Source organism: Humulus lupulus, chromosome 1, assembly GCF_963169125.1.
Source record: "Humulus lupulus chromosome 1, drHumLupu1.1, whole genome shotgun sequence".
Lineage (NCBI taxonomy): Eukaryota > Viridiplantae > Streptophyta > Magnoliopsida > Rosales > Cannabaceae > Humulus > Humulus lupulus.
This window is the reverse complement of record NC_084793.1, coordinates 308715219-308726801: the sequence shown is the minus strand read 5'-3', so window position 1 is coordinate 308726801 and position 11583 is coordinate 308715219. Positions and strand designations below refer to the sequence as shown.

The window sequence follows — 11583 nt, the reverse complement described above, 5'->3', positions numbered from 1 at the left end:
GTCCTAGTTTGATGTAACCAAATACATCCGATTTTATCTACTTTTGGTCAATGCCTTGGACAAGACATCATGCCTCGAATGTGTAAGTAGATCATATCGTAGATTACTAAATCAGTGAAAATCCAATGCACTGATTTAATCTTAGAACTCATTCTTTTGAACATATAATTACAACTATAATCCACTGTGACCTAGTCACTATAATTGTAACTATCTATATATGTTCGAGATTTTATAAATGTTTGTATTAATTGAATAAACATGTAATAAAACAAGCGAACAATGCGATTGGATAAACAAAATGAAATCTACTTATTTTATTGATAATAAAAATATGTTACATGAGAAATATAATTTTATTAAGGGCATAAATCCCAACACAATTTGGTTCATTATCTACTAGGTTGTTAATCCTCTCGTATATAACTCGTTTATACTAATATCATAGTTACTTTAACTAACTTACAAATTTTCTAATATTCATATATATTATTCAACAATAACATAATCCATCCATATATATATATTATTCAATAATAACATAATCCATCAATTATAGAAAGTTTTCACTTTTATTAATTTCATATAAACTTTACAAATACATACTTTTAGACAACGAACCAAGTCACGACCTTCAACTTATTATTGATATATAATATTCAACATAGTAGCAATGAAAATTTGCATATTAAACTCTTTTTTATAATTAAATATCATGAATAGAGTCACATAGAACCGAGTTCATGATAGGACGTGGTTTGCACATAGCTTCTAATGGAATAGCTTTCGGCATTGTGAGACCTCTGCCTTCACTCATGTTGATTTTTTCTTCACTGACCATTTCCCACTCAAAGCACTGTATCACACCCCAAAGCCAAGCCAATTACACGTTGGGCCAAGCCCGATCCAGGACAAGCCCTTCTTCCCAATCCAAAAGGCATTAGCTTGTTGACAAGTCCACCACCTTCGTCCCCACCCGCGAGGTCGAACCTCTCGGGCTTAAAACTCTCAGCATTATCACCCCAAATCTTAGGATCTCTATGTATAGCCCATGCATTAATTAATAAGATTGTGCCACGTGGAATGTCAAATCCTTTAATAGTGCAATCTTCTGATGAGTAGTGAGGAAGGAGCAGTGGAGCTGCTGGGTAGAGTCGTAAGGTCTCGGAAATAATGCTCTGAAGGTATGGAAGTTTGGAAAGATCTTGTTCATCCATCAAATGGTGTTGTCCAACTTGATCATCAATCTCTGATTTGGCTTTTTTGAGAATGTGTGGATGGTTAAGTAGATTGGACATTGCCCATTCTAATATCACCGATGATGTGTCAGTCCCAGCTAGAAACAATACCTGAAAAATTAGAGAGTAAGAGTTATTATATCATTTACATCGGATATTCTCGTGTATATATATAAAATCTAGGGTTTATACTTTTTTTGGACACTGTATTTTTTTCATTACCTATTTGGACCTGTATTTTAATAAATTATTTTTTGGACCCTATGTTTTGTAAAATAGTTAAAATATAACCCTAATCCTGATTTTGGTCAATGTTTTCTCAACTAAAATCACAAATAATTTACCAAACTAACAATTCATAACAAAAATAAAATCATTATGCTTAAAAATTGGATTGTTATATTTAATTTTTTCTTCATCAAAATTAAGCTTAGGGTTCTATTTTAACTATTTTACAAAATATAGGGTCCAAAAAATAATTTGTCAAAACACAGGGTCCAAATAGATAATGGAAAAAAACATAGGGTCCAAAAAAGTATAAACCTAAAATCTATGTCTAATAACTATCAGTTTTCTCATTCATATATATAAATATATGCACTTGTGCCGTTAGTAGGTATTAAGGTGTGTATATTATAGTCATTTAAGTTGTAATTTTTTAATAAATTCTGAATAGTTTATAGTGTCGAAAATAATATTTAAATAGTTAAATTTTATTTGCGCAAGAAATTTTGAATTGTTATACACATGTCTAATTTTTTGTATGCACAAGAAAAATTCAACTGATCGAAATTTGTTTTCGATACTGTTAACTATTTCGAAGTTCTTTGAAAATTTATAAAATATCTTAAATAATAATAATCTACACCGACATTAAAAAAATTTATTTAAGTATCAAAATAGTTAAATGGTAGTACCAAAGTGGTATCATGTAGATATATATCCCCTATATTATATATATGTATACTTTTTCGTCAGGTTTTACATTATATCGGGGCATGAAAATATATCTTGACCGACTTTGAGTTTGAAACCATATATGATTAAAAAAACACTTACTTTTAAACACATCCATTTAAAAAAAAATCAAAAACACATCGCAAATATTAATAATAAGCGGTCGAATCAAAGAATATACGTGATAAATTATATATATAAGTAATTGCCTTCATTTTTATTACAAAACTACATACTTATATTATTATAGAAATATCACAATTAAGATATATATATTGTTAATTTAATTTAAAATATATATATTAAGTTTAATTCTTATAAAAAAAATAATTCACACTATTTTTGTCTTTATTTTCATTTTGCACCCACTAGTTTTTTTCTTCTTTTTTAGCCATGATCATTAGATTTTCCACAAATAAGGTCAAAAAAAATTTCTCTTGTAGTACTTAAATTAAATATATACAAGAAACAAAAGATAATATACATACACATGATCATCCTTCTATAGTGATTGAAAAAAAAATCATGTAATAATTAATTCTAAATTCTTACTTATTCATTCACTTTTTATTTTAAAAAAATTCAATATTTCGCTCTTTCAACTTAAAATTTTAAAAAAAAAATCACCCTTTAATATTTATACAAATCAAAATATAGACAATTTTTTTTTTATTTTTATTAGTTATTTTCTAAATATATATATAATTAGATTTCATATAAAATATAATGAAAATAAATTTCTTAATAACAAATCATAAGAAATAATATTATTATAATTTATGTCTACCATTAATAATTAGCTCTTATACAACTACTATTAATTTATGAGTGTGGTTATTTGGCACCTTAAGGTACTCAATAACATATAAGGTGGCATTAAATGATTGGTTAGTGATACTCACAATATTTATTAAATTCATATAAGTGTAATTTGATATTAAATTGTACCAATAAAGTTATGAAAACTCCTTGAGGTATAGCAATTCTCTTAATATATATAATTAATATATAGGGTATTTTGACAAAATTACCTATTTTTTAAAGTTTTTGTACTCTAATCTAGTTTTAATAATTATTTGTAAAATAACATCTTATAATTATAGCTAGTAAAAATTTTAGACAAGTGATCAAACATTTTAAATGAGTTGAAAATTTTAGATAACTGGTTAAAAAAATTTAGACAACCAATTGAATTTTATTGTAGTTAGTGGTCATTTTTCAAAAAAAATTATCAAATTTAGTGTAGAGAGAAAAATCATTTAACCCATTTTTCTTAATTTATATATATATATATATAATTAACTAATAACGTACCAACATAAAGCCTTTGATAATTTGGTCAGTGTAATAATCCGGGTGCGACTCCTGCAAAGAAAGCATATGATTGATCATACTATCGTCTTGTTGACTAGGAATAGTAGCAGTACTACTACTCCTCTTACTCCGATGCTCATCGATCAGACCTTGCAGAACCCATCTGTACTCATCGCAAGCCTCTTCACTCTCTTCTCATAACCATTCTTACCACCAAACCAGTTCAGAACCGGCAAGAAATCCCAGGGATTCGCCGCACCGCCATAGGTTGCAGCCTCCTTCATGATCTTCCTAAACCGCCTCGCCTCTTCTTCGTCCGATAAATCTTCCCCGTAGTACCGTTTTCCGGCCAGCATTCTCATCATGATGTTATAAGTCATCTCCGAGAACAGCGACTTCATCTCCACCTTCGCAAACTCACCACTACCACCATTATTATTATTGTTTAGCTTGCGAAGCAGTCGTTTGATTTCGTCTCTTCTGATCCCCGAGAACGACTTGAGACGGGTCGAGGAGAAGACCTCGATGGCGCCGATGCGGCGGAGGTTGCGCCAGTGGTCGCCGTAAGGGGATTGGGTGAGGGTGGTGTAGTTGTAGCCGATGTGTTTCCCTACGAGGAGAGGCGGCCGGTTGGCCAGAACGATGTCGTTTTTGGTGAAGCATTCTTCCACGGCCGAGGGCGACGATACCACCACCACGCGGCGGGAGCCGAAGTGGAGCAACAAAACGTCGCCGTATTTACGAGATAAGTGGTGGAGTGTTCGGTGGAAGGGGTGTTTGATGAGATGGAGGTGGCCGATGATTGGGAGTGAGTTCGGTGGAGTCGGTGGTAGGGTTTTGTAGTGTCGTTTTTTGGTTTGGATAATGAAGGGATAATAGAGCTTGAACCCTAAGAGGATGAGGAAGGAAAGGGACATGTAAAGTAGTAGTGGCTCTTCTTCCATGGTTTCAAAGTTTTTGAACAATTAATATTTGGATATGAATATAGCTATATATATATTTATATATCTAGCTATGGTGGGTTGATATATATGTACATGAGATATATAATGGGAATTCTGGTTTTCCCTTTAAGCCCTACCATAGTTGAGCTTTTATTATTTACAATTCGTCGTGAATAGTTTTCGGTACATTTTTTTATGACCGTATATATTGTAGCTATTTAGAGTATCTTGCAAATTTTCAGAAAATTTTGAATAGTTTACCATACAAAATCTAGGTTCAAACATGTTGTTGCACGCGTGACTAATTTTTGTTATGCGAGTGGAAATTAACATGTTTGAACTTAGTTTTCGGTACGGTAAACTATTCGAAATTTTCTAAAAATTTGTAAGATGCTCTAAATAGCTACAATATACACGGTCATAAAAAAAATTGCGCCGAAAACTGTATATAGGTCAAGAAACACTAAAAGCCTTACCAATAAGGCTTAAAGTGAAACCAATACAAAATTGTCATATATATATTTATATATATATATTGAATTGCTAAGTGTCAACACCCTACTTAACTACTTTTACTGGTGTAAAATAGGTGTAAAATAGGAACACTTATATGTATATATTATATTAATAGTAAGAACATATATGAAGATGAACTTCGGCTAGCTATAAAGTCCAAGACACATGAGCCATTAGTTTTGACTTGCTTGTATCCATTTTGTCTTTATTCTAAAATATTTATTTTCTTAGAAGAAGAAGATTATTAACTTTTTCTTCCTCGTATATAGTACTATTCTTGATGATATATATTTGTAATGGTAATTATAAAATCTGTAATAATATGATATAGTTTGTTGTTAATAATCATAAAACTTTAACGAGTGGAATATTAAAAATTGAGGGAGGTTAGGTTTGAGTAGTTGAGGTTAGGTTAGGTTAATATGACATAGTAGTTGTCTTGGAAAGTGTAGAAAGACTTAGAGCAATTCTAATACTGAAGCTAGAAGGGTTGCCATAGTCATTTGTGGGTTCCAAATCAGAAAAATGAGTCCCAAAATCAAATTATTGCCAAGAGAGTGCCAAAAGTTGGCAACACTGCTCAACTTGTTTTTTATTTTAATAAAAATAATTTTGATTATGTGGAAGAAAGAGAATACAAAAACATTAATATTTTAATATTTTTGGCAACATGGGAGAGTGCTAGTATTGTAGATGCTCTTAGGATAGAGGTAATATTAAATTTTTGTGTACAAAAGGGTTCATTTTACCCTTAAAATATATGTGAGGCTCACACAAATTATTAACTTTACTCTCTTAAAATTTGAACTAAACATAGGAAAGGATTTAGATTTTCATTCCCACATTTACTTTACTCCATACCAAACACCTTCTGAGTGTTGTTATTTGACATCTTAAGGTGGACACAAATGTCACCTCATAGTTGGTTAGCGATACTTCATAATATTTATTAAATTCAAATATGTGAGACATGATATTAGATTACACCAATAACTGTATGTCACATGGGCACCAATAATGCCTCCTAGCAATTCTCTTCAGAAATAATGGTAATAACCAAACGACTTCTTTGACGCATTATGCTATCCAACATCACATGAAGTAACACTTTATAATTAGTTAGCAATACTTCGTAATAATTATTAAATTCAAATGTGTGAGAGATATGGTTAATTAAACAGATCCTGCCCTATAATTATCTGCATATTTGAACACGTGACAATATGCTTAAGCCATAATTATCTTAAAATTAACTTGTGTAGCTGTAACTTAAATACAAATTGACCTAATTGGAAGCTTTCGTCATTGAGTACGTATACTAGTGTTGCGTTTGCGTCAGTGAGTACGCACTTGTTATAAACCTGAGTGTTGACTTGTCAGTTCATTTAACTTGGATAACTAGTCACTGTAACACACCTAATCAAAATTATAATTATTTTTTTAAGGAATACTAATGTCTCTGTACATTTATCTTCAAGTTTTGGATGAAGATTTATTAGGGTACTTCGATTATAAAATGATGTACATAAATAATTTCATATGTTCTTATTATAATAATAATATTACAAAAGATAGCTCAAAATTATAAATATTAATTACATACAAATAAACTTTCATTTTAGTTGTTTCAGCCATGCATACACTACAAGAATTGATTGCACTAGCGGCGGGGTCCTCCGCCGCTAATAAGTATTAGCGGCGGTGACCTGCCGTTAATGACCCGCCGCTAATTATTTGTTGTTATTAATGCTTATTAGCAGCAGACTGACACACCTGTCGCTGATATCATATTATTAGCGGCGGAGCCCGCCGCTAATATCTTTGTCAGATACATTATTATTAGCTTCGGAGTCCGCCGCTAATATTGTTTTTATAATATAATTTAAAAATAATTTGAAATAAATTAATATTTATTAAATTTAATTATTTTTAAAAATAATTCATAATAAAATTTAACAAAGTGAGCATTTAATTCATTTAAACATAACTAACATTAGAATTAATGTGAATAGTTTTAATATTTATCAACCTAGCTAATATCGCTATTGTCATTAAAAATAAATACAGTATTAATTCAATCCAAATACATAAACTAATAACTAAATAAAATCATTAAGATTAATATTGAAATTGTCCTCATCTTCAACATTTTGGTGTGGCTGTGAGGGCGACGGCTGTGGCTGTAGTTGTGGCTGTGGCGGTGAGGGCGACAGCTGTGGCTGTGGCGGTAAAGGAATATAAGGTGGTTGTGATGATCGTCCGAGCGTGAGGTCCCCAAACTGATCTCGAGGCTGTGGCTGCGACCCGCCCCCAAACTCACCATAATCTCACATATGGCTGCTGCAACATGAAGTAATAATTTTGGTTTGCGTTTGTGTTTTTAAGAACCAAAGTGTAAACAATTATTTTGTCCAAAAATTAATTGGCCAAAAACTGTTCATAATCAATAATTAAGGACTTGATTAGTTTAGTATTTCGAAATGATTTTATTAATTAAAAAATAATAAACATGTGGAAGCTACCAAAAAATTTGATTGATTTTATATCTCTTTCCAAAGTACTACAAACTTATTTCCAAAATTACCTGCCCAATTTTTTCATAAAAATTGAACACATAATTTTATTTTTTATTTTATCTAAAAATAATAATTAACTAATCAAAATTTTAAATATATGTAATTTTAGATTTCAATCAACATTTTCAAATCATGTAATTTCAAACTAAAATTTAAAAAATTATTGTTTTCAACAGTAAAAAAATTCTTATTTTTGTAATTTTGAAACTTTATTTCTTCTTACTAATGAAAAAGGATAGAGTGTTTCTAAGAAATTATTTTTTACTAGTATAAACATAAATTTATGTTACAGTACTCGGTAACAGCACAAGTATTAACTTTCAATTTTAAAACCGAATGATATGATTTTCCTAAGTGGTGGAGTATATTTTGTTAGAATTTTATATGGACTAATATAATTACAAACATAATTCCATTATCACAATCATTTTATAGAGTGCCTACAAATAGTTAAAGACCATAATTAGATGGTTAATATTAATCTAATTGCAATTGAGGCACATGGTAGCACCCTAAAGACTATAGGTTGGCCCATTAAATCATAATCCACCATATCTGATAATATAAGCCCAATAGGCCCAATATACCTCTTAGGGTAAGAAGGCATATGAGACATATATATAAAACATATATGTTGTTGGGAAATATACAGTGGTATATGGTTTGGTAAGGGTTGCTTTCCATAAGATCTCTCTTGCATTGCTTTTCTAATATTGTTTTATGTAGATCGTGAGAGATTCAAGGATGAACATTGGAGACTCAATGTCAGGTATGTTTCATCTATATATATATTCAATTCAATGCTCTAAATAAAATGCGTTCCTGGATTGTTGTATGAACATGCTATATTGATTTGAATCTGATTTATAGATTTATGCTCATAGTATTATTTTATATTTAACACATTTCACTCTGAATCTTTTTTAACCAATAACCATCATCTAAAGAAGTGAAGCATATAAACATAGCTTTAGTTTAGTGCACGTTTTGATATATTATAAGTCTTATGTTAATAATTGTCAACTTCTGGGTTGAACTTGATCAGTTCAGAAAATCCCACAATATAATCAAAGATAGATTTAAATCAATTTAGAGGTAGCTTAAACACCAACTAAATAAACCCATGTTGCTACAGGTGTTTGAAATTCAACATTTGACTGACTCAGTCAAACCAAAAACTAATCATGAAATGTATAGAAATGAAGAAAAAAAAATGAACTTTAGAGAAAATGGAAAATTAAATCATCAAATGAAATAAACCCATTTGGGCATACAATCACTCGATAATAAGAAACTCAGAGAGGCCAAAAATACACACATATAAATAAAAACAAGCCAAAACCCCAAATATCAGAATCTAAACCGGAAACACCAAAATAAAAACTTAGAATTTTTTTATTATAGTCCCAGATTCAATTTTGAAAAATAAAATAAAATATAAATATAAATATTTAAAATCTGTGGAGCAAATCAACATTAATGGCTGAAACTACAATTAATAGCAGGAAACTCATTTTGCCAAAACTACCATAAATGAAATACATTATATTGACCGGACTGACCTCTAAATGGAGAGAACTCTAATGGAAAATGAGGATGCGCACCTGAGACCTGAAACCATCCATTACAACGTTTTGAGACTTGCGAATGATCAGTCGGTGGAGGAGAAATGGAGGATCAGTCGGTTTGAGAAGAAATGCGACTGAGGGATTTGGGAGAGAAGGAGACGGTGCGGTTTTAAACACGAAAAGTATTAGCGGCGAGTCCCACCGCTATTAAATTTTGTCCGCGGCTAATAATATTATTAGCGGCGGGTCCCGCCGCTATTAAATTTTGTCCGCGACTAATAATATTATGAGCGGCGGGAATCCGCCGCTAATATAAGTGATTACCCGCCGCTAATATTATTAGCGGCGGGTGGTTCGCCGCTAATATCCGTGGCTAATAAAAATTAAAAAACTTCCCGGGCTTTTTATTACGTGTATTAAAGGCGGACTACTCGCCGCTAATAGTGGTGAGTCCGCCGCTAATACATATATTTATTTATTATTAAATACTCAAACATTATTAGCAGCGAACCACCTTGTCCGCCGCTAATAGTCTACACAATACAGGCGGACTGGGTCCGCCGCTAATACATCCGCCGCTAGTGTCTGTAATTGTTGTAGTGATAATCTTACCTTATATAATTATATATTATGCAATAATAATCAAACAAAAAAAACCAATACAACTAATATTACAAAATTAAATAGAATTAAAAATATAAAATTATGTGTTACGTTCAATAATTGTAAGCATGTACAAATCTACTCAAATAGAAATCTGAATTTTAATGTTATCATAAACAAAAACATTGAAGGTAGTGACATTAAGAAATAAACAAAAGTATTTATTAAAGATTATTTGTATGATTGTAAGCATTTTTTGTTTATAATTTTGGAATGCAACATGACAACTAAACCCGTTAAAAAAAGTTTATGACCAATTTTTAAAAATTAACATAATGAAATAAACGAAGTGGTTAGGTTATATATATAATGAATAAAATGAATAAATTGGTTGTTAAAAAAACAAAATAAAACGTGAATGCATCTTAGGTAAACATAAAAGATTATTTTAGTGACAATTTAACTTACATTAAACAATATAGTTTATTTACTTGTTTATTAATTGAACAATAAAATTATATAATAAATAATTGGTTTTATTTAATTTATAACCAATTAGTTTGATGCACAGATAGCAATATAAAATAAACTAATTTGTTAAATTTGATGCCTAAATTAAATTTGTTTGTATATTTTATTTTATTTTATTTACAATTAAAATAAATATGATGATTTAACGAAAACAGTATATATAACAAAAATTAAACAATGTGAGAAAATAAATGATTTGGTTTATTTTATTAAATTGTGCATAAGAAATAAACTTATTTTGCATAATTTAAATCATTAGAATTAAATAATCACTAAAATAAACTATTTAGTTTTAATGTATTTGGTTGGAGTTAAACGTATTTATATGAAACTATTAATCTATGTACATTTTGATGATAATTCATAAATATTCAAATAAATTTGTTTATACATACTCAGAAGGCTTAGAAATAAATATACACAAAAATATATTTTAAAAAATTGATTTTAAAGCATATAAAAAACCAATCGAAATGGACAAAAAAAATAAAATAAATATTTTATTTCAATAGAAATTGGTTGTTTTTTGAAATGAATGAGAGGAGTCTAAAAGTTTTTTTTTAAATAGGTTGTTTAATGTGTATACTGAATATCAAGGTAAGTCTTGTCAACTTACATTTTCAATCACTTTTTTTTTTAAATAAATCATTATAATTGTGGAAAAAATCAAAATTATCATTAACTTCACATAATTAAACACAATCCAAATAAAACTATGTACTCTAATATTTATGTAATTGTGGTATGATATAAGTTTAAAAGTGTAATTAGAAATAATAGTATTATTATTGTATATCTTGTTATATTTTGTTACCCAAAATGTAATTTTCTCTAATATATATAAATAGAAATTAATTAATATGGTTGTTGATCACGTAAATCATCGAGGTAAAATTGATTGAAAATAATTTTGAAAATGTAGAAAACTTTAGTGGTAATATGTAAAAAAAAATCAAATATATAATTGATGATGCCCAAATTAATATCTAAGGTTCTTTTTTTTATAGGGTTTATACTTTTTTAGACCCTGTGTTTTGTCTCATTACTTGTTTGGACCCTGTGTTTTGATAAATTGCTTTTTGGACCCTATGTTTTGTAAAATGGTTAAAATAGAACCCTAAACCCGATTTTGGTCAATGTTTTCTCAACTAAAATCACAAATAATTTACCAAACTAACAAACTAGAACAAAAATAAAATTATTCTGCTTAAAAGTTGTGTTGTTATATTCAATTTTTTCTTCATCAAAATTGAGTTTAGGGTTCTATTTTAACCATTTTACAAAACATAAGGTCCAAAAAATAATTTATCAAAACACAGGATCCAAACAGGTAATG

General features: G+C 29.5%; 1 pseudogene; it reads right to left on the bottom strand.

Annotated features, from left to right (window-relative positions):
* Positions 1 to 553: 553 nt before the first annotated feature.
* On the bottom strand, positions 554 to 4480 carry LOC133812799 (cytochrome P450 81Q32-like; annotated as a pseudogene).
* Positions 4481 to 11583: the final 7103 nt, after the last annotated feature.